The sequence below is a fragment of the Panthera uncia genome, assembly GCF_023721935.1.
Source record: "Panthera uncia isolate 11264 chromosome B3 unlocalized genomic scaffold, Puncia_PCG_1.0 HiC_scaffold_1, whole genome shotgun sequence".
NCBI lineage: Eukaryota > Metazoa > Chordata > Mammalia > Carnivora > Felidae > Panthera > Panthera uncia.
Window position 1 is genome coordinate 108795196 of NW_026057582.1, and position 23108 is coordinate 108818303.

At 53.2% G+C, this 23108-nt stretch overlaps 1 long non-coding RNA gene across 1 annotated transcript; it reads left to right on the top strand.

Annotated features, from left to right (window-relative positions):
- Nucleotides 1-7055: 7055 nt before the first annotated feature.
- LOC125908929 (uncharacterized) lies at nucleotides 7056-20749 on the top strand. The gene is made up of 4 exons (XR_007453491.1): nucleotides 7056-7883; nucleotides 16333-16438; nucleotides 19477-19648; nucleotides 19912-20749. It is a non-coding gene; the product is annotated as an uncharacterized LOC125908929 (long non-coding RNA).
- Nucleotides 20750-23108: the final 2359 nt, after the last annotated feature.

Sequence of the window (23108 nt, forward strand, 5' to 3'; positions counted from 1 at the left end):
CCACCCATCCATCCATCCATCCATCCATCTATCCATCCATCCATCCATCCATCCATTCACACATCCATCCATCCATCCATCCACCCATCCACCCATCCATCTATTCATCCACCCACCCATCCATCCATCCATCCACACATCCATCTATCCATTCATCCATCCATCCATCCATCCACCCGTCCGTCCGTCCGTCCGTCCATCCATCCAACCATCCATCCATCCATCCACACATCCATCTACCCATCCATCCATCCATTCATCCATCCATCCACCCATCTATCCATCCATCCAACAAATATTTGCTCAATGCCTTCCAAGTAAGTACTGTGCTGAGCCCATATTCACAGCCCCACCCCTCACAGAGCTCACAGTCCAACAGGGGAGCTGGACATCAATCCCATAAAATGACATACACTTAAGATTATAAGCTGAAAAGTGCCACGAAGGGAAAAATCAGGGAGCAATGAGCATGTAGGACAAGGAGACTGAGGGGTTGGTGTTGATGTGAGCCCACGAGGAGGGAATATGTGAGCTGAGACCTGGACTGAGAATAACAGTCAGCCAGAAGGAAGACAGGGACTAGTGTTCTCATTCAAAGGAATAACACATGCAAAGTCCCTGAGGTGGCAGGGAGCTAGAAGAAAGGGAGGGGAGCACAGAGCAGCGGGGGGGCAGGGCTGAGCCTGGAGAGACAGGCAGGGGTTTGCTGCTGGACTGGAAGGTCAGGATTGGGCCGATACCCCTTTTCATTCCTAGGACAGCATCTGGTTTGGGCTAGGAGCTCAGTGTCTGAGGGGTGCCTGAGGCTGTCACCAGTCATCCTTCATGTTGGTGGGGGGGAAGGTTAGTGCAAGGGCTTTGTAGCACATGACCAGACCCTATGCACTATCTCTAAGGGGTGCCATGAAGGTCATCTGTCTACTCCGGGCTCCTTTTGTTCCCCTGTGCTACTGTTAGTGTTTTGATAGGTTTTCTTCCAGATGTGTAGGTAGGGGTCGCTTAGATTTCAGCAGGCCAGCCCAGCCCCAGTAGCCTTGTTGTTCCTCTGGCTCTGTCCTGCCTGTCAATTCCCTCTCTCTCTCTCTCACACACACACACACACACACCACACTCCCTGCAGTCACATGGGTATGCCCAGTATGTGCTCACACCTAATACTAGAGTGCTGCTCTTGTGTTCTCAGGCTGCCCTTGGTGATGCCCACATCCGACACCTCCACGGGGTGACAGGGCCTGGCCACCACCACCTCTGCCACTGCAAGGTGCCGAAGGGGTGCTGCAGCCAACCAGCAAGGAGGCTGCCCCGTGGATTTCTGCCCTGAAGACATTCTACAAGACAGTGGGTCACCTGCGCACCTTGTCAAAACAGCACCTGCTATCCCCCTGCTGCCCTCTGTCCCGCGGACTTGGCCCATGGGAGGGTGTCTGGGAACCATACACCTAGGGCAGGCGGTGCTGGCTCCCCGGTCCCCGGGGCCCGCCCCTCTGGGGGCCTCCCTCAAACCTTCGTGCAAGCCAGCACATACACACGTGCCCCGGGAAGCCCACCCCACACGATGACCAAGCACGCTTAGAAATATATGGATCCCCACGCAGACATGACTCAGGCTCTGACTTCCCTCTAGTACATGGGATTGTTAATTTTTTTTTTTATAGATTATAATCAGCGTGCATTCAGTTTTGAGTGCTGTTTCTTCACTCTACGCTGCAAGCACGTCCGTTCAGCACACTCTTCATCAACATAATTCCCGGCAGCTCCCTGATGGTCCCTTAAGTGGATGCACCACTTCTCCCGAGCACCCCCCATTGTTGGACGTCGCGCGTGTTTTCAGATTGCCGCTGTTATAGATGGCATGCTTGCCGTCTATTGGGTGACTGGTATACAGTTTCAGAAGAAGAATGACCACCTTAGGAAGTATGAGAGGCTTAGATTCACAGGGTTCAATTGCCATCCAAGTGGTTTGTAGCAATTCCCTCATCCACCAACATTTCACATGGGTAAAGGCACCAGATCATTAACCATAATTGCCGGAGGGGGCTCCGGGCTGGACTCCCCCTCCTTAACAACACCACGAATGACTCTTGAAGCTCAAGGTTGTATAAAAAGCAAGGGGCACTGGCTAAGTACCGAATGCAGACCACAGGGATCAACTGTGTCAAGTTTCAAACCAAACATTTAAGCATAAATATGTACCTAGGATAACATGATCCGCCTACACCACTGTGGCTGTCATGGGAATCTTGTTTATAACAGTGATCTCACCTCGCAGGTTGCACGAGTGAGGAGCCATGTGGGGTAAGACCCTCACCGCTGCCCTGGATTGCCTTCTGTTGTCTGGTGCAGAGATCACCCTGGCTTCTCCATACCCGCCCGGTCCCAGTTCTGACTGTCCGAGCCAGACCGGGAGCTCATTCACCCGCCAAGAGGGCTGGAGGGTGTTTATTCTAGAAGTGCGCAATACCCCCAAGGCGAGGGCGGGGTCTTCCTGAGCGGCTCCTCCAAAGCTTTGCCTAGTCGAGCTCCTATTTGCTACTGTCCCAACCTGCTGCAAAAGCAGGGCATGTGGCTGTCCTCCGATTTGGCAAGTGTCTCCTCTAGGCGCCTGGGACGCAATGGCCATCTCTTGCGCTTTGCATTTTGGCGGCAGGAGGGGCTTAAGAACCTTCTGAGCTTTTCGCAGGAAGAGAAATCCACTCCATGTATGTGATCCCTGAATCTATGCACAAGCCGTTTTCCTAGGTTGTGTAAGCGAATACACTGCCCTCTCCCACCCCGGGCAGAAGCTGGGGTGAACTGCACTTGGGCCCGGTGTACCGGGGAGGAGGGATGTTTCCCTCTTTCATGCTTTCCTGCAACACCTTTACTAGCGATTAACTAAGATGATTATACTCATACAGAGTTAACAAGGGGACCCTCGCCAGGGGGCTATTTGTCCTTTCGAATGGGACAATTCTGACCTTTAACAACAAGATGCAAAGCTTCGATGGAAGAATGGCAGGCAGGGATGAGTCTACATCATTCAGCAGAGACACATCTTACTCGGGGCCGTTTTTCGGTCATCCTCAAAGGCAACCGACAAGTACAATTTCCTGTTTGGTTGGTGATATCAGAGACCGCAGCTGCGTGTCAGAGACTCAGGAACAGGTGGGCAGTTTCTTACAGTGACCAAGTCAGACCGGACTCAGTCCCGGCTCCTCTGAGAATAGCTGTGTGACTTTGGGAGAATCACTCAACCTTTCTGGGCTTCTGTTGCCTCATGTGTAGATCTGAGATAATAGCATTTCTTACACGGTAAGAGTTAAATGAGAAAATTCACGTAAAGTGCTTAATGCAGTGCCCGGCCTGTAGCAGGGGCTTAATAATTGCTGGCTATTATTATAATTATGAGCCTGTCATTTTGAAAATCCCTTTCTTGGGGCTCCAGCAATAATCACCTACCGGGTCGAGTGTCTTACAGCTCACGGGTGACGTTCATCCCATTAACCCTCTGAAGTCTCACAGTAAGCGGGGAGGAAAGTTAATCTTACTTTCCTGCTCTCGGGATAGCCTCCTCATCCCTAAAACGTGAGGTTGCACCTCCCACCCTCGTTACAGGGCTGCAGCCAGAACCCGACAAGAAGGTCTATTTCCAAGTACATCGTACGCACCATGAAACGGCGACCATGGAAGCCGCGTGACCATCTCAGCGGCCGTTTGAGCCTGCACCCTTGCAAAGCTAAATCCAGCCACAGAAGTCTCACGGACAGCCTGCAGCCCTGTCCTCGTCCACGGTCTTGCACTTAAAGGCCGCAGGGCAGACCGGAACGAGAAGCACTGTCGTCAGACAGACTTGAACTGAGTCCTCTGGCTTCGGACAAGTTATTTAATCTCTGAGACCCAGCTTCCTCTGCTTTAAAATCAGGCGGTCCCTTGGGGCGCCTGGGTGGCTCAGTCGGTCGAGCGTCCGACTTCAGCTCAGGTCACGATCTCGCGGTCCGTGAGTTCGAGCCCCGCGTCGGGCTCTGGGCTGATGGCTCAGAGCCTGGAGCCTGCTTCCGATTCTGTGTCTCCCTCTCTCTCTGCCCCTCCCCTGCTCATGCTCTGTCTCTCTCTGTCTCAAAAATAAATAAACGTTAACAAAAATTAAAAAAATAAAATAAAATCAGGCGGTCCCATCTGTCTCCCAGGGCTGTTCTAAAAATTCAATGAAATAATTTAGGTAAAATGCCCATTTATTCCACAAACACCGAGCGTCTACTCTGTGATGGGCTTGACTATAAGGCATGGGAAGAAATTGCTGAGCGGAGGCGAGGCGCCTGCCCTCCGGGACCGGAGGAAACAGACCACACACAGTCAGAGTGCTTTCTGCTGCCAGCCCACAACATCTGACAAAATGTGACTGCAGACAGCTTCAACAAACCGGAAATCTAATATGTTACGTATAGTAGACCCAAAGACAGGACTATCCCCGGGTCTCCTAATTCGCAGCTTCTCTGTGCCATCAAGGGCAACTTTTTCCATCTTTCTGCTCTGCCACCCTCAGCGTACAGATGTTTGCCTCCAGGCTGGTGCCCTCCTGGGCACGAGCTGGCTGCTGAAGTTCCAGGCTGGCATCCTCACATGGCATTAAGAGAAGGCCAGCAAGGCGAGGGACACTTCTTGCTGTCCATTTTTTCTCCCTTGAGATGAAAGTCACACAACATGAAATTGATCATTTCATTTATTTGTGTATTTATTTTTTTAAAAAATTTGATTTTGAGAGAGACAGAGAGAGGGAGCATGAGTGGGGAAGGGGCAGAGAGAGAGAGGGGGAGAGAGAATCCCAGGGCAGAGCCTGACGTGGGGCTCAGTCCTGCCATCTTGAGATCACGACCTGAGTCCAAGTCGAGAGTTGAACACTCAACCGAAACATTTTCACCACCCTTAAAGAAAAACCTTTATGTCCATTTTTAAGAAACCGTTTCCAGCAGCTCAAGAGACGTGTCCTCAAGGCTCATCAACTCAAATTGGGCCACGTGATCATTACTAAACCCATCATGGATAGGAGGAGTGGAATTATTATGCTTGGTCTTTCAGAAGTCCCTCCAGTTCAGCAACCCCTGAAGCACAGGAACATGACCATGACCGTGAGGTTCCTGAACAAATGAATGACCGAAGGAATGAGGGAATAAAATTGTTGAGCAGAGGGAGCACCTAGTAGATGCCCAATGTATGCTTCTTTCCCATAGCAATGAACGTTGGATGAGAGGGCAGACACACTCCAGCCTTCCCAATTTGCCAAAATGAGAAAGAAAAAAAAACAACCAAAATAAATACAATCACAACAGCCCCTCCAAGGAAATGCCCAATTAATTTTCGGTGCCTGGAGAAGGCGTCTTTGCAGTCAAAGAACAGCACACAGCGTTTCAGAGACGGCGAAGGGATCGGCATCTGGAGCCTGGATGGTTTGCCAGCCGCTCGTGAATTACCCAATTACACCATTTTTCTGATCTTTTTCACTACCCCAAACCGACTGCTCTTCTACTCTTTTTAAAAAATGTTACTCAGAAACAGTAGGCCATATTATGCATTTTTGAGACACCTGTTTGCAATCACATTGCCTTTTATGGAACTATTTTGAAGCTGGTTTTCAGGAACGACCTAGAAAGCCAAATTGCTACAGCTTAGCACCTGTACAAAATGTTCTTCCTGCTTCCTGCTGGAGGATGCACATCCCCTTCCTCTTTGCCTGATGGTGACTGAGAAGAGAGGCATGTCCCTCCTACCTGTACGATAGCACCTTCGATGCAGCGAACATTCCAGATCATCCCTGCAGCTCCCACCAGGAGTAGTGGCTGATTAAACTGGCACCTTCCCAGAGTCCCTCGTTCCAGGTGACAGGGTAGGCCGGACATTCCCATCACGGGCAAGTGAGGCAATACCTCGGTGAAGCAGGGGTCGATGACTCATCTCCTGTCTCAGAGATTCAGGGCTTCGTTGATTTAACAAATACTGACGGGGGTCATGGATGACCCAACACTGTGCAAGGCATCAAACTTACACACTGCTGTGTGGACCTTGCCTCCTTGGGGCATAAAGTCCACATTAATCAAATGGTCTTCCCCAAACGTAATTAAGCACTGTGGGAGCTCTTTGCACCATCCGGGCCGGACAGGTCCGTTACCAGGAAAAAAACAACAGCGGCGATAACAGTCTTACTGTCAGAAGATTCCAAATGCTCACGGCCCACACCAACCATCTACTCTTCTCTTCCGGCACTTTTCCCATCCCTTCTGGGTCCCTTCAAAGGAAGTCCGGACTCGCTCCTTCTCAAGGTCTTTTGGCTATTCATCTTTTGCTAATATCTGAGTCGCAAATCTCTCTTTTCATAGCTGGCTGGGTATGCGATAAAGCACGTGCCGTAAATATTAATTATAGAATCTAAGTCAGAGGTCAACACATTTTTTCTTTTTAAAGTTTAATTATTTATTTGAGAGAGAGACAGAGAGACAGCGTGAGCAGGGGAGGGGCAGAGAGAGAAGGAGACACAGAATCTGAAGCAGGCTCCAGGTTCTGAGCTGTCAGCACAGAGCCCGACGCGGGGCTCGAACTCACGAACTGTGAGTTGATGACCTGAGCTGACGTCAGATGCTTAACCGACTGAGCCACCCAGGCTCCCCAAGATACGGTGTTTATTTTTTTTTAATCAGTGCAAATAAAGTAGTGAAATATTTGTGACTCAGCTAAATCTGTTGGCCTTGTCCCTCGTGGTGTATGATTTTGGTGAGGAACCTTTCCTTCCCTGACATCAGGTAGCTATTCTCTGGGGTTTTCTGTGTTCTGGGGGGACTTCCCCGTGTGTGTGATGACAGCTCAGAACAGAGCTGTATTTCCACGAACACGCTCAGTCACCCATGCCCTTGACATGTTGGTCCCTCCTTCGTGCTGACTGGGAGGCCTTCTCAGTCACCTGCTGAGCTCCCCTTGCGGCAGATCTGTTTCCAGCTGTTTCCACGGTCCCTTTTCCATCCTGGGGACACTCTCGTCTTGCTTCCCCTCCCCTGTCCCCTCCCCCAGCCTCTTCCAGCCTTTCCAGGGGGTCCCTGAGAGGTGACAAGTCCTTCTTGGCTCTGGGCAGTGATCCCCATTGTCCACTCGGAGAGAGGCTCAGGTCCCCAGGCCTCACGTTCAGTTCAGGGAAGGCCCTGGCTACCCGCACCCGCTGTGACATCACTTCATGTTTTATGAAGCTGATACAGTCTCTGTCTTCACTCTGTCTTACCCAAGTCCCCTCCCCACCAGGAACAAGGAAGAGAAAACAGAAGGGGGGTGGAGGTGGGAAAAGAAAGTTCTAGTCACTCCTTAGAAGGAAGCAAGCAGGGAGGCCCCACAACCTCCTCTGGGGCCTCACGAAGCCCTGGAGAAGACCCAGCTTCCAGCCCTGTGTCTGCCTCTCACTGACCTCACTCCATGGCCTCCCTCCTCATGAGGGCACAAAGCCAAGCCTGAGAGGCATCTCCCATGATGACGATGGCCTTGTCTCTCCTTTCCTGGCATCTCTGCCACACCTCTGCCCCCCCCCCCCCCACCCCCCGAGTTCAGAGCCCCCTCCCGGAATCCTCTCCTCGCTCCTGGGATTCTCCGGCAGCATTCGCCCATTAGAGACCCTCAGGGGACCCTGGCATTAAAGGGCCCTGTGGCCTCGGGCAGGACCCTTTCCCTCTGGGGGCCCCGTGTGTCTGTGCCTCCTCTGGTAAGATTTCCAGGCAAATGGTGCAAAATTCCAGGCCTCAAAAGGCCCTCATTGCAAACCGGAGTTTGTAAGCGGTCTACACTGCACGGAGCTCTTTTACCCCTAGACAAGCTGACTCCCTACAGTCATCAGATATCGGGGCGGGGCCCGGGCGTTGCCATCGACCCCCGAGGTAAGTCTCACTCAGCCTCTTTGTGCCACTGCTGACTTCCTTTTGGCTTCATCTCTAAATTAAAACAGGTGTCTTAGCCGCCCGCGAACATTCTGGCAGAGTCTAGCTGCAGCACAGTGAAGGAAGGCATCCACCTCCATGGCCAGGGGGACACAGCTCATTATCCTGCTCCCTGGGCTTTTCCATTTAATTAGGGGGCAGGGTCGCTGCCACCAACCCAGCCCCTCCGAGCTACCAGACTCACGGGAACCCTGCTTTGCACCTGCAGAGAGGATATAGAAGGGAGGCCCGGTCACTGCTTCCTGACTCCCCAGTTTAGCTCCGGGTCCCGGTGTCCCCTGTTCTCGCCCCCTGTGGCTCCCTTGGGGGCAACCCCCCCTCCGCTTTTGCAAGTGGGAGGTGGGGGGGCTGGCATCCTCCGCTGGTTTCCAGGGGAGACTGGAAGCCTTTACTGGCCCTCTTTCTCAGAGGCAGGAGCGGGGTTATGCAGCTGGATGAGACAGGAAATGTTTCAGGCAGGCCCCATACAGACTCCAGGAGGCAGCACTGGTGGAAGGCCTGGCCTGAACGGGGAAGAGGGAGGCCTGCCCCTGGGGTTTCGTTTTCAGTGTTAGACTCAATATGTTTTAAAAGATAGACTCTTTTAAACATAGCTCTTGAGGCATGATGAAGACAGACCCGGGTTCCACTCCCCGCTCTGCACTGAACAGGCTGTGGGACACTGGGATAAGCCAGCTGATGGTCCTAAGCCTCAGTTTCCTCATCTGTGAGATGCGGCTAAGAATACCCGCCCACGGAGGGCTTCTGTGAGGATTAAGAATGAGATGCTGTGTGTGTAACATTATTTATCACCACGTTGGCCTTGGTCTGTTGTCTCGCGGTTTGTTGGTCTAAAATTTTGTAGGTGCTACGTCAGGGACAAAGAAAAGGGAACACTTTTGAGGTCAACAAGAGGAAAAAGAATGGCGTTGCGCGATGCAGGGATGGGATTGCAGTGGGCAGGCCCCCAGGCGGGGAGCATTCTCGCCCAGGCAAGACGCCAGAAGGGTGGGTGGCCCTGGGCAGCCACAAGGAGGCCGGGCCCCCAGCTCAGGGTTACCTGCCTGGCAAAGACCTTCACCCTTCACGCAGCCGAGGAGTGGACAGTGTTTGGGAGCTGGGGGCTGCAGGAGCTTACCCCATGCAGGACGAGGGGGTGCCGACCACCGCCTGGCCTCTGGGGGTCCTGCTTCAGTTCTGGGCTCCATGAAAACTCCAGCAACCTGAAGTTCCTGGGGCGGGGGGCGGCGCAGAGAGAGTGGGGGTGTCAGATCATAAGAGTAACTGCCACAGAATTCCCCGCCACCCTGGAACGAGGGTACCTCAGGCGCAGATTTGGGATGACGGAGGTAAAGAAGCTGGGCATTTCTCACTCGTCGGTGATTCTGGCCTCAGACCACCGTGTGGAGCGCGGCCTGAGGTCGACGGCTGGGAAATGGGAGCTGTCCTCAGTTTCCCCTCTGTAAACCGGGGATCACCAGCTGGAGGGTTGGAGGGTTAAGCCTGACGCATAAGTAAGCACTGGGGGAGGGGTGGCCATACTGTTTCATTCTGCTTGGCTTCTTCCTGCACGGGAGGGGGCGGGTAGTCCAAGGGTGCAGGATGTACTGCAGTGAAACAAAGGCATTGCGGCCAGCCCCGCCGCGGCCCCCTCGCCACCACACTGGCGGTGCCATTTTCCAGGTTGACCTGGGGGGTGGCGCCAGTGAAGGTCAACAAACATCTTTGGGCGGCTGCCTCCCTACCCAAGGGACAGAAAGAACTAAGCACAACTGGGGTGCCTGGGTGGCTCCGTCGGTTAAGCGTCCGACTTTGGCTCAGGTCACGATCTCGCGGTCCGTGAGTTCAAGCCCCGCGTCGGGCTCTGTGTTGACGGCTCAGAGCCCGGAACCTGCTTCGGATTCTGTGTCTCCCTCTCTCTCTGCCCCTCCTCTGCTCACGTTCTGTCTCTCTCGGTCTCAAAAATAAATAAAACATTAAAAAAAAAAACCAGAATTAAGCACAACTAAGGGTGATTTTAAACAGGATCGTTTTGTCTTCCAAGGTGGTCTTGGCTGGACCTCTTGCAGGGTAGAGGGGAAGGGGTTCCGAGCAGCTGCTTGTTGTTGAGGGTTTCAGACGCCTTTGCCACTTGGTCCCATCGGCCAGTGCTGCCATGAGTCGGCCTCAGTAAGGAAGAGACCTGGGGTGATCGGGAGCCCCAGCGTGAGCGGCAGACCACCTCCTGTGTGTGCGAGGATGCCGAGAAGCCCAGGAGGGCATTTGGGCAGGCGTGGAGACACAGAACCCCCGGAGGGTTTGCACCGCAAAGAGCTGGGAGTGTAGAGGGGAACAGGTGTGACAATGGGGTCAGGGCTGTCGGAGATACTAGGCAGGGGTCAGGAGCCATGAGGACGGGCCCACAGAGGTAGGTGGGGCCAGTCCTGGGAAACAGTCCTTAGTCTCTCCTGGTGCTGTGCTCTCGGCCCCTGGCACGGGTAAGTCTGCACCTTTCCTTACAGCCAAGTCTTCCCCAGCCCCTTCTGTCCAAGGGCATGACTCCAGGACTCGCTCCCTGGCAGTCCCCCTCAACAGCTTTGCCCAGCTCGGACTTGAGATTTCACAGACCAGTGGCGTTCAAAATATAAACATAATAGCAAGTCAACAGAAGGGGCCAGCTGTTTCCTTTGCCACATAAGGTCATTCTTAAAACCTAATTGTTCCCATTATTGCATAAAATAGGGGGGAAATTTACTACCCAAACATTGGAAAGACATAACCTTAGAGTCATCCCTGACCATCTTTCTGGTGTCCCCACATCCAACCTGCCAGACTGGACCCAGGTCTGGTTAGGTGTTCGTTAAAGAAAAAGAACGTCGAGTCCAAAATTAAGTATGAGAGTGCGTGTTATTGAAAAAAAATTTTTTTTAATATTTATTTCTTTTTGAGAGAGAGAGAGAGAGAGTGAGCAGGGGAGGAACGGAGAGAGGGAGACGCAGACTCTGAAGCAGGCTCCAGGCTCTGAGCTGTCAGCACAGAGCCCCACTCGGGGCTGGAACCCACGAACCGCGAGATCATGACCCGAGCTGACGTCGGACGCTTAACCGACTGAGCCACCCAGCGCCCTGACTGAGTGTTATTTAGGATGAGAAATCACAACAAATCCCATCTTAAAAAGCTGACAAATACCACACACACGACAAAATCCAGGAACCAACAACAATATTTAGCAGTTAGCTGCCTGACATGCCCACAAGATAGCTTTTCCCTCTATTCTGGACTATATTCTCTTTGATCCTTTTCTCCCACGTCAACGGCTTCGTGCTAGCATTTTCTGGAGGCAAAACAGCAGGCCGATTCTATCTTCCCTTTAGCACCGTCGACTGAATTTTGCTGTTATTGAGCATTCGGAGGCGTTTCTTTCAGCTTTGGAGATCGCTGCTGTCAGGTCATTGGGATTGTAAGGCTGTGGCCACCTCTACCAAATTTCCTTCAGGGGCCAGCGGTCAACATGTTCCATGTTCCTAATTGTATACGGTAGAGTGTTGAGTATGTTCCTTACAGGAAGGAACCTCCCCGACTGGGCCAGGCACGGTGACAGCCAGAGTCCCCGCTCAGAAGTGTGCAGGCTGATGACGGGAAGAGAGTCCCTTGGACTAGCTTCTGGCTCCGTATAGCTTCTTTCTTCTCCACAGTCCGCGGACAGAATCCGGTTTGCCCAAGAACGTTCAGCATTTCTCTTTTCTGTCTCCAGGCCGCGGGCTGCGGCGGAAACACCTCCATTGACCAGCTGGGGGGCCGGGGTACCGGGTGGCTTCCCCGAAAGCCTGTTGACTCACCAGTGCACCTTGTACCACCTCTCTGGGACGACTCCCTTTCAACAAGGGAGGGGGAAAAAAAATCTTCTCTGTGGGATTCTCAGCCCAGGAAAAACTGGTCTAGGGGAGAGTTCTCGGCCGGAGGGATCTTGCCAGGCCCTGCCCACTGGCTCTGCTCCCGCTGAAAACGGTCACAGGGATTGTCCCGAAAACAGAGATCCCTAATGAGGTGGCAGAGACCCACAGCCTGGTGCACCCTCCGCCTCCCCCTCTCCCTCCACACCGATCTTTGGAGCTTGATTTCTGGGCCTGTTCTTTTCTCTGAAAAAGTAATAATAAGGCATTCTGGCTTGGGGAAAAGATGATTAAATTTCAAATTACCCTTCCTGCCAGATAAGATTGAAATCTCTGGATCCAGGCAGGCCGGAGACCTGTTCTGCACACAGGAAGCCGTAACAGGGGTTTATTTGCACGTGGCGGTGGGAGGGGGGAGGGGGACTGAAATGGAGCAGTGTGTTTAAAACGACATTAAGGGGAGGCAAGCACGGTAATTGGGGCATTTGTTATACTGTAAGGAGCTTTCCCGAACATGGAAATTAGGAACATTGCGATTATGATTTGGAATTTGGCGAGGGAAATCAGATCCATCCGCCCGTCGCAGCACCCCTCCCCCCACGTCCCCCTCCCGCTCCTCCTGCCATTAAAAGGCAGAGGGTGAAGGAAGGAGGCGCAAGAGGGCTTCCAGGGTCTTTGGGAGGGAGGAGCCGTGGACAGTTATTAAACGCTTTAATAATGCGGAGAGTTGCGGCTTCGGCTTGGGTTTGGGGAGGCTTTGATCAAACCCAGCCTCGTTGGCAGGGCCTGCTTCCCCAGGGGAGGCCGAGAGGAAAACCGCAGGCGGGAAAGGGCAGGGAAGGGCCGGGAGCCCAGCCTCGGATTTCAAAGCTGCACCGAGGGTGCCCTGCAACAGGCTAGGGGTTCTCATTTTCTTCCCAATGCCTTGAAGGCAGGACCCAGGCGTCTCTTCACCATTCAGGCTTGTCACGGGACACAGACTAGAAGCAGGTGTTCGAGTGTGTGTGTGTGTGTGTGTGCGCGCGCGCGCGTACAGGCTAGGCCACAATCTAACGATGAGTGTAAACTGTGAGTTACGTGAAGACAGGCTGGCGTGTGATGTCCTTGCACACTCAAAAATGAAAACTAGGCTGGGGCGCCTGGGTGGCTCAGTCGGTTGAGCGTCCGACTTCAGCTCGGGTCACGATCTCACAGTCCGTGAGTTCGAGCCCCCGCGTCGGGCTCTGTGCTGACAGCTTGGAGCCTGGAGCCTGTTTCAGATTCTGTGTCTCCCTCTCTCTCTGACCCTCCCCGTTCATGCTCTGTCTCTCTCTGTCTCAAAAATAAACATTAAAAAAAATTAAAAAAAAAAAAAAAAAACGCCTACTAAATGGAGAATAAATTCACATAAATGTGAATGTGAGACCAGGCTGGCTCCCAGGGCTCCTGACCTGCTGTCCCATGGTGTCTCTTCTTCTACACAGGGCTTATGTGCCCAACCAGTTGAGTGTCCACAGGTGAGGGACCCTCGGTCACAACCCAGCTTCCTGCTATAAAGATAAAAAGGCTATCTAAAATTTCCTGTAAATTGCAGTTTGGCTCTGGATGGAAGGACCCTGCTGGGACCACAGTTCTAAACCTCAGTCCTCTTAGCAGGGCGCTTCCCAGGCCAGAATGCTCAGTCTTGACAGAAGCCTCAGAGCCTCCCCCGGCAGCCTTGGCCGCACCTCCAGAGGCTGGCACTGAACTTGGCACGCGGTAGGAACTCAAAAATATGTGTTGCTGGACTGTGTAGCTGACCGGTGACGGCCTTGCACACCCTGCTCAGATCCTGGGGACTCCTACTTTGCACACACTTCTAAGGGGCTGGTCGAGGGCTTCCCCATCCCTTGGACCGTTCGGATCAGGAGGGGACGGTTTCTAAAGGCCAGCACGCTGATGGCAGGGAGAGAAGGCACCAGGACAGAGGGCAGCAAGGGAGAACACAGCAACGTTGGCTCAGGAGCATTGGTTACAACCCACCGAAGAACTCTGGAACACTCGGAGCGATGGGGCCCTTGTCGGCTCACAGAAGGAAGCTCACAGAAGGGGACCCAGTGTGGGAAATAGAGTGAGTGTTTCCTGGTCTCCAGGCTGTAGGGACCATGGGCAGGGATGCTCTTAGACCTTCCTTTACCTTCTCACTCTGACGTCAGCAGCAGACCCCCTGGACCGGGAGGGGGGGGGGGGTGTGGCCTGGCTCAGCGTGTGGCCTGGGCCTGCTCTTAGCTGGGTGAGTGAGAGCCTCTCTTGAGAGCCCTTCCGAGGCGGCCCCCAGAGGGAGACCCTGGGGCTCATCAGGCAAGGGGAGGGTTTGCTGGGCAGCGAGGAAATCAACATGGGCAGCACTGGGGAAGGGACTCCCACTGGAGGCTCTGGGCCCCTCAACTGGCTGCAAACTGGATAAAAAGCAGGAACAGCTCACCTGCCCATCATCTGATGGGCAAATGATGTGTGATTTCACCAACTGTCCCCACTGTCCTTTTAGGGACAGCGTGATTTCCATATGAAATGATACAAACTTATTTTTAACTTGTTATTTATTTAACTTTTTAAAAAAGTCTTCTAATAGTTATTTATTTATTTATTTTTTGTTTATTTATTTTTGAGAGAGAGAGAGAGACAGAGCATGAGCTGGTGAGGGGCAGAGAGAGAGGGAGACACAGAATCCGAAGCAGGCTCCAGGCTCGGAGCTGTCAGCACAGAGCCCGACGCGGGGCTTGAACCCACGAATCACAAGATCGTGACCTGGGCCGAAGTGGGATGCTTAACCGACTGAGCCACCCAGGCGCCCCTATTTAACTTATTTTTTTAAATATGGTGCTTAAATTGAGAACCTTCACTTAGCTGGGGATTGACTTTTGAGAACCCTTCCCATATTTCCAGGCCAACGGGCATTCCCCTTTCCTCTTGCCCACTGAGACCCTAACCTGGGCTCTGGCGAAAAGGACACGGGCCCTGCCTTGATCTTTGCATCAGACCAAGAGCTGTCAGCAAAGGAGCACTGGACAGGGAGTTGAGCGGATGTGGACATCAGCGTCAGCCCTGCCCCTAAGAGCTCTGTCATCTGAGCCTCCCGTTGTCACACCGGCAAACGGGGTTGAACAGACCCTGGCCAGCCCGAGAGTGGGGTGGTGGGCAGGGCTCACAGCAAGCAGCGAGCAGCGAGCTCTGGGCTGCTCCGAGAATTAAATGAGATACGGTGCGTGAAGCACCTCCCGGAAGGCCCGCCGTGGAGAAGGGAGCGCGGAGGTTAATTGAATGGAAAGGCGAGGGGAGAAAAAAGGGAGGACTGACTGCGTCCCCGCGCAGAGCATCCCAGATCCTGCTGGACTTGCCAGCTGCTGCCTGGAATTTTGCAGTAAAGCATTCTCCTTTTCGCCTAAAGCATTGATCCCAATTAAAATGCTAATTATCTCCAAGGGTTCTCCTTTTTCATTTTTTTTTTTTTCACTAGTCTGCCACTGACCCCAGAGTGTGGATGAGGGGATCTGTGAGCCACAGTTCATGGACGGGGATGGAAAAGGTGGCTTATCCCCGCAAGGCACCCAGGGCCCCCACCTTCGCGCCGTCATTTCCCCATGTGATGTGAGCGTGAGTCAGATGCTCAGATGCCCTTCTCACTGCCCCCTGCGTCCACCACCCTCATTCCAGCCGCCATGCCTTTGGTCCTGTTCTCTCTGTGCCTGGAATGCCCCCCTCCTCCTCTCTGCTCCGCCCCCCCGCTCCCCAGGGCCCGGTTCAAATCCTACCTCCTCCAACTCGCACCATTTTCTCTTTCCTCTCCTCCTGTGGGATGTCTCCTCAGTGCCACATACTTTGCCCTTAACGAAGGACAAAGTGCGTGGTAGGATGACCATCCTAGGAAAGGCTTACAGGTGGTTAGCCCTCCCTGGTTCCACAGGCAGCACATGTCATGGAGACAGTATCGCGTGGACGAGAGAATGTGGCCCTTGGTGGCGCCGACTTGCGATCACATCCGGGTTCACCCTGGGCATTCGTCGGCGTCTCTGAGCCTGCTGCCTCCTCCGTGGAAGGGACGACTCAGCACGAATAATAGGGCAGCGATGTATGTAAACAGCCTGGCGTGTAATAGGGTTCCAGAAATATTAGCAGCATCCTCTGGCTTGGTCTTCCCCTCCTCCACCGATTTTCTAATGATTCCATGAGATAGCCCGAGCATTACATTCCCACTGGACAGATGGATAAACTGAGGCCCAGGCAGGTAAGGAGACTTGTCCAAGGTCACGTGGAAGCCTGATTCCCAGGTGGATGCCCCAGGCAGCCCCCCCCTGGTTCCTGCCTTAGAGTCTCCTGCTCCTGTTCTCGCTCAGGAGGCTCTGTCTGGGGGCAGATCAGCCATGCTGGGGGCATTGAGGGGACAAGAAGCAGCAGCGAGAAGGGTACAAACCAACAGCCCCGAAGAGAAGGCTCTGCTGTGGGAAGTAAACTGTGACTTTCTCTTCTGCGTAGTAGATATTTTCTAACAAGGTCCTCGGTCTCCTGCTCTTTTTCTGCAGTGGAGTTAACCTCGGTCTCTTCCTGTGCTTCAGCTGCTGATGCCGAGGCGGTTTACGGAGCAGGCAGCTGTCACCTCGGAGGGGTGGGAGCTCAGAGCAGAGTGAGGTCAGCACTGTACGGGTCTGTGCTCCTTCTTTTACCGGGGGTGGGGGGGGGGCAGGAGGGGAAATGAGGCTAGAAGGGACCAGCTGGAGGCTTCTTGGTCCAGAATTGGAACCAGCCAGGAACTCACTCAAACAGAAGAGGCAGGACTGGAAAGGAGCAGTGCCTCATCATTCCTAGGGTCCTTCATCAGAGTCCCCTGGCCCAACTCTCTGCTGGCCTGGGAACCCGGCGGCGGGCTCCTAGCACAGCCAGGAGAAGTCAAGGGGGCTTTCTTGAGTAAAGCGCTACCCCTTGCTGAGTTTTGGAAGGCAGGTCGCTGCAACCCGGGCACTATCGACATTTGGGCTGCACCCTTCTTTGCTGCGACTCCGTGCGGTGCACTGCAGGCATTCAGCGACGTTGACCTCTTCTGGCTACACGCCGACAGCTCCCTCCCAAAGCTGTGACTGCCAAAAATGTCTCCAGGCATCACCAAATGTCCCCGGGGAGTGAAACTGTCTCCCGTTGAGAGCCACTAGAGGAAGAAAAGAGGGGGTCCAGGCAAAGGGCATGGCTTTGACATGTTTGGGGAGCCCTGAAGTTTGCCACAACAGCGGTGAGCAACCCCCCGACCCCCCCCCACCCCCAGAGGGCCTCTGCGGGGATAGATGAGGCTGCACACATACTCAGAGCCTTAATGAAAGGCTTCGTATGATCTGCTCAGCCTTTTAAAAATTGTTCTGGAAGTTACTGTCCCGCTCCTCTGAGCCCTTCGCTTGGCAGTGGGTGTCTTGTCTTATCCACCTCTGCAGAAGCCTCTGCAAATGCCCTGGGGGCAGCGCTTTTGCAGGACCTCTGGAACACGCAGTCTCTGCGGGGCTGCCCTAGCAGGTGGATATGGTAGAGACCCCCCCCCCCCCACCTCCAATCCAAGCATCCATTAGATGGTCACCTGTACCAAATAGATAAAGGAGACATACGTTGCTAAACCTTAACAGAAGATTAGCCAACGGAGCCCTTTAACTGACGCCTGCCTGAGCGCGTGTAAAATATCATCCACTTTATGAAGGACAAGTTTGCCCACGGTGTTTCCAGACAGTCACTGCAGAAAGCAAGTTACCTCATGTTTATCTGTACCTAATTCCCAGCCCAAACACACTTGACTATTTCGGTCTAGACCACACTTGATCATTGCAAACAGCCACCAAATCCCTCTCCTCTCCTGTTTACGGATGGAAACAGCTGCTGTATTTGCATGCCGGGCTCCTTAGGATAAACACGACTCTGATTTCCTAACTTTCTTGGGAGAATTCCTCCTCGGCGCCCATGTTTATTAATGAAGCTGGCTTGGAGATACAGCAGGCATCCCTGTAATCTCTGGGGCTTTCGCTGAGGTCAGCTGGGGAGAGTGGACATCACCTGGGGAAAGCGGGGGGCGGTGAGCCCCCTCCCGGTGGGCCGTATCTGAGGCATCAAGCCCGGCCCCACCTCCAGGAAAGGATCGAGGTTTCCCTTCACGAGAATCCCCAAGTTCCCCATCACCTTTCTCTGGCTACTTCATTTTGCCTTGGCTGCCAGGAGGCTCGGGGGGGGGCAAATCAGATCTTATTATTCGAGGCTCCTGAAGCGTTCTTCCTCCCAGTTTGCTACGTGGCTCAGGAAACCTCTTTTTTGGTTTTCGTTTGGGTTGTTCTCTGTGTGTTTTCATATTAGAAACTGCCTCAAGTACTCTCAGGAAGTGGGCGGGGCGTCAGGAGCAAACAAACATCAAAACGCACCAAACCTTTTCTCCCGCCTCCGTCAAAATGCAGCCACGATGTGTCTCTTTTGCTGAAGGAGTCCCTCTGTATGGGAGAGGTGATTAAGATAACCCACAGTGATGCTGGGACGGGGAGGTGTGAGCTGGAATGGGCCTGCGGGTCTCAGAGAAAGGAAGGAAATAACATCGTTAACTACGCCCAGGCCTTGGCCAGTATTTACAACCCAGGGATGAGAACACCAACATCCGGGAAAAAGGAAAAGGCTTTTTCAGGCCGAGACTAGAACCCGCATCTGCCGGCCCCTCCCAGCCTGGAGCTGTAGGCATGACTCCCCTGCCGTGTCCTTGAAGCTGAGGAGACTGGGCCAGCCAGTTAACAGAGGCCTTCTCTCAAGCCGGCGTCTTGTTCCAAAGGGGAGGCCCTACCGGGGGCATGTCATTGGGAAATGAGGTGTGAGTGGCCAGTCGCTGTCTGGGTTCTGAGTTCAGGCAGGGGAGGGCCTCCAGACGGCTTTGGTTTGTGATGGGCAGGGCAGGGCGGGCTGGGAGAGGAGAGGCCGGGGCATGTAACCAGCAGGAGAGAGCAGCAGCTTCTGAAGGACGAGTAAGGTCAAGTGTTAAGCCTAGAGGACAATCATGGCTCGTTGGAGCATAGATTTGACCCAGAAGCAACTCGGCCAAGTGTCGTCCAGCCTCACCTTAAACATCCCCGGGGGGTGGAAAGATTCACGACCTGTCCTGAGCCAGACGGGACAGGCAGGCGCTGAATGTCCTGACTCACGGGCTCCTGGGTCCCAGAGGTGAAAGAAATGTGGAGTGGCAGGCAAATGGTCCCTCTGCTGAAGGCAGCTGTGGGTACTCGGGCCACCTCTCGGGGGACCGCTGTGCAGTGCCTGGCCTGCCTCTGGCAATGCCTCAAGTGCGATGCGGAGGACTGCAGCCGCGATGATCCAGAAAGGCCGGAAAATAAAGCTGCTTTCCAGCCTTAGACGTCCCTGCGAGAGACGGAAGATGAATCTGGAATTGGGCTCGGGGGAGGGGCGGGGGAGGTGCAATGCCCTGATTTGTAGTGTTTGCCGGCTCCCACGGGTGCCAGGCTCCCACCATGGTCAAGCTCAAGCCGCCAATGTCCAGGTCGCAGAACGCACGTTGCGAGAGATGCTAACAGTCCTGCCGCCGGCTGGTCTCACGTCACATCATGGCCTGGTCTCCGTTACCGCTCTGACTCTCACTCGCCAGGTACCTTTAGGCCCCGGCTTCCTCATCTATAAAATGGGATGTCCCCATTTTATATTTCCAGGCCTTTTTGGAATACAAGAATACAAGAGCTTGAAACGAGCTTGGGACTATCACCAATTTTGATGGGAGGCAAAACAGGACAATGTGCCCTGGCAGAGGACTAACGTGACAGAGCAGGGAGGCCCAGGGTTTGAATCCAAAACCCCAAGCCCGAGTCCACGTTTGTGGCCCACGTAAGCCACGGGTCTCGGTCTCCCCGCCTGTGAAATGTGGGTCCCCCCTCGCCGCCCCGGCCACCTCCTGGGGTGTGGTGAAACCGGAGGGATTAAAAAAAAAAAAAAAAAAAATCCCGTATTTTTCAAGAGCCCCACGCACGGGAGAGGGAGGTGGCAGATGGCTGTGACAGAAACGACAAAAAAGAGGGCCAGCCCAACCATCAAAGGGACAATTTATGCTCCAGAAAACTAATCCCTAATTATTCCTTTCTGTTCTGAAGAGACAGGGGCCCAGAAGAGAAGCCAGTGTGGTTCAACCTTCACGTGACCATTTAAGCCTGAACCAGGAAGAGGAACAGCTATACATGTACACAGGCTAGAATTTGAATACCTAATTCGAGGAGGCATAGAAATTGGCAGTTATTCAAATGAGTGCATTTGCATATATAGGGTTTAAGGCTACATGATAATTCCTTAATATTTTTCCCATAGTGCAGAGTAAGGACTTTAGATCTTTCTCCTTCCTTAGATCTTTCTCCTTCTTTTAGGAGGGGATTGCTAAGACAGCTGGGGGGAGCCCGGGCTCTGGGTGTGCCAGGATTTGGGGGTGTGGGGCGAGCACCCAAGGGGCTGCCGAGAAGCCCTTTTCTACAGTTGAGGAGGTGGTACTGACCTGTGGGCATTTGACCATGACCTCCTGACTCAGCAGTGCCAGCCGGGGGCACGTCCTCTGCCTCTTAGGGGTTGCAGAGGCTCCAGGACGGCTTGTCTAGGTCCTAGTAGAGTGGGGTGCTCCAAGTGTGACCCCCCGACCGGCGGCAGCAGCCCGCGGAAGCATGTGAGGCATGCAGGTTCTCAGGCCCACCCCAGATCTATTAGGCGGGAGATGCTCCGAAGGTGGAACCCGAGCCACAGTCTGTTTTAACGGGATCCCGGTGCGCGCTCCAGTGGGAGAACCCTTACCCCGAAGCGTCCCTTCCTTCGGGAATCTGTTTCACACACATGGGGCTCAAGGTCACATGGTCATTTTGGATTTATTTCCCAAGGCCACGCCAAATTCTCATCCGACAGCTTCCGGGGATGGTTTTGACTTCCTGGGTTCTCTTCAGGAGCGGGGATGAGGAGGAAACCACTCCTCCACTGTGGTGGCCTGGCTGTCAGCAGGCAGTGGGGGACCTGCCACCCGCTGACCTCATGCCCTCTTTCCTCACCAGTAGGGGTCGGCTGAGCTCAGGCTGGGCTGCTATTGTGGGCAGGTGCAAGGAGCCCCACGTCATGGCTGAGGCACCCAGAAATTGCTGGAATTTCTTGGACCCAGGCCCTGGCCTACGCTGTCTGCCTGAGCAGGGCCTCTACCTGCCATTGCTTAACAGGGGACAGACAGGGGGTCTTGGGACCAAGAAGATTCCCTGGTCCGGAGGTCAAGGAAGTCTTCCTGAGGATGGCTGACGAGAAAAGCTGCCAGGGCGGACAGAGCTTCACTCTTACCTGGGAGACGGGGCCCAAGAATAAAGTGACCTTCTAGAGGCCACAGTGAGTCTTTGAAAGTTGCTAAGTAGAGGAGGTACGTGACCAGATTTATGTTGTGCAAAGCAGTACTGGCTGCAGAAAGGAGCCTGGCTTGGAGGCTAAGGTTAGGATCCAGGTTGGGATCCCAGATTTGTGCCCCAGGATCGGGGTCCTGCCTTCACAGACTTGACAACCGGATTTGTGGTTGTGGTCCCGACTCTCAGGGCAGGCCACTGGGTGGCACCACCCCCAGCCTTGGGTGGAAATGCCAAGCAGGAAGGATGGGCTGCCACGAAGACCAGGGATAGGGACCTGGGTCAATTCGGAATGGAAGAGGCCATCAGGAGAGCTGGTTCAATAGGAGGAAAAGGCAAGAGTTTGGGGTCATGCAGGTGGATCTCGGAGAGAAAAAGATGGCACCTGGATTCAGATCAATATGAAGGATCTGGGACTGAGGTTGCCCAGGCTACTCCTGAGGTCGAGTTGAGAGACCCAGATGGGCCATAGCCATCCAATGCTTAGGGTGGTCCATCAGGCACCCAGGCTCCTTCCAGCTCTCTGCTCTGCCAGCCCCAGAATGTGACCACATCTTCTTATGCACAAGACAGCTGCTGGGGCTCCAATTATCATGCCCACGTTCCAGATGGGAGGAAGGAAGGGAAGAAGGAAGGAAAGAAGGAAAGAAAGTCATGCGCCAGTTGAACGCCCTTTAAAAGGCTTTTCTGGAGGCCCCACCCAATGACTTCTACCTTTAGCTCCATTAGCCACAGATAGCTAGCTATAAGATAGCTTGGGATATGTAGCTTTTTAGTTGGGCCCATTGCTACCCCCCCCCAAATCTAGGGATTCTGTTATAAAAAATTGGAGAACGGACATTGGATAGGCAACTAGAAATCTCTATTGCAGAAAGAATAAATAGGAGAAATTAGCATCTTTTTTTCCCATTAGATTCTTCTTTTTAAAAATTAAAAAAAAATTATACACATTAGTAAATGAGGTCAAGTTATTAACAAAACCGTGAGTGTCTGAGGCAGAAACCCTGGTGCGGGCAGGTACAACCAGGGTGGGCCACTGGGGGTGAATCATCCAGGAGCTCACGTGGGCAGGCAGGCATTTGGGCCATATGTCCCTGCAAATACCCAAGGAAGGCACTGTTCTCTTCCCACTGTCCTTAATGCAACCCTAGCTTTCCTTCCAGGCGTGTGGAGAAAGCTTCTTTTTAACTCCCTCTAGCCTCTGTATGAGCTGGCCCCTTTTCAGAAAGGCTCTGAGGTTCCAGGATAGGCAACATATAAACTATTCTTGACACTCGTTCCTACATTTATTTTCCTTTCCCAAGTCAAAGACAAGTAAAACTGACCTTGGCCCTATTGGGTCGGAGTCTGGGGGAGGAGGATGGACCCGTGACTCACAGTCAAAGCAGACGGTGGGTTTGCACCCTGCACTGTGTGCCCCGGTGGGATATGAGCGTGTGAAGCACTTGGGGGAAATAACCAGAATTGCCTTGACAGATTCTGGATGCACAAGATAGAAGCAAGAGTGAAAAATGCTGACTCCAGCCAGTGAGAGCCAACCAGAGCCAATAAAATTGAGAAAACTGACCGAGTCTAGCAATTGACGTGGCAGAATTAATGTAAAAAGTAGCACTTCGACTTTAATTTCCCAACATGTTGGAGTGAATAAATCATGATAGCACCAAAACCAAGAAAAGGCCCAAGGCCCCTGTAGATGGCCAGGTTAACCAAGTCAAGCTTAGAAAGTAAATTTCATCTCTGTGAAGTGCCACTGTATGCTCTTTGCTCTTAGAAGGATTTCTTAACATTGAATTTGAATAACATGTAATATTATGTGTTAACCTTGCAAAAGGAATGGCATCCCCTTCCACACATATGAAAATAGTGATACACAGTGCTGGTGAAGTTGTGGTAAAACATACATCTTTATCTACCTGGTTAGCTTCGGCATAAAC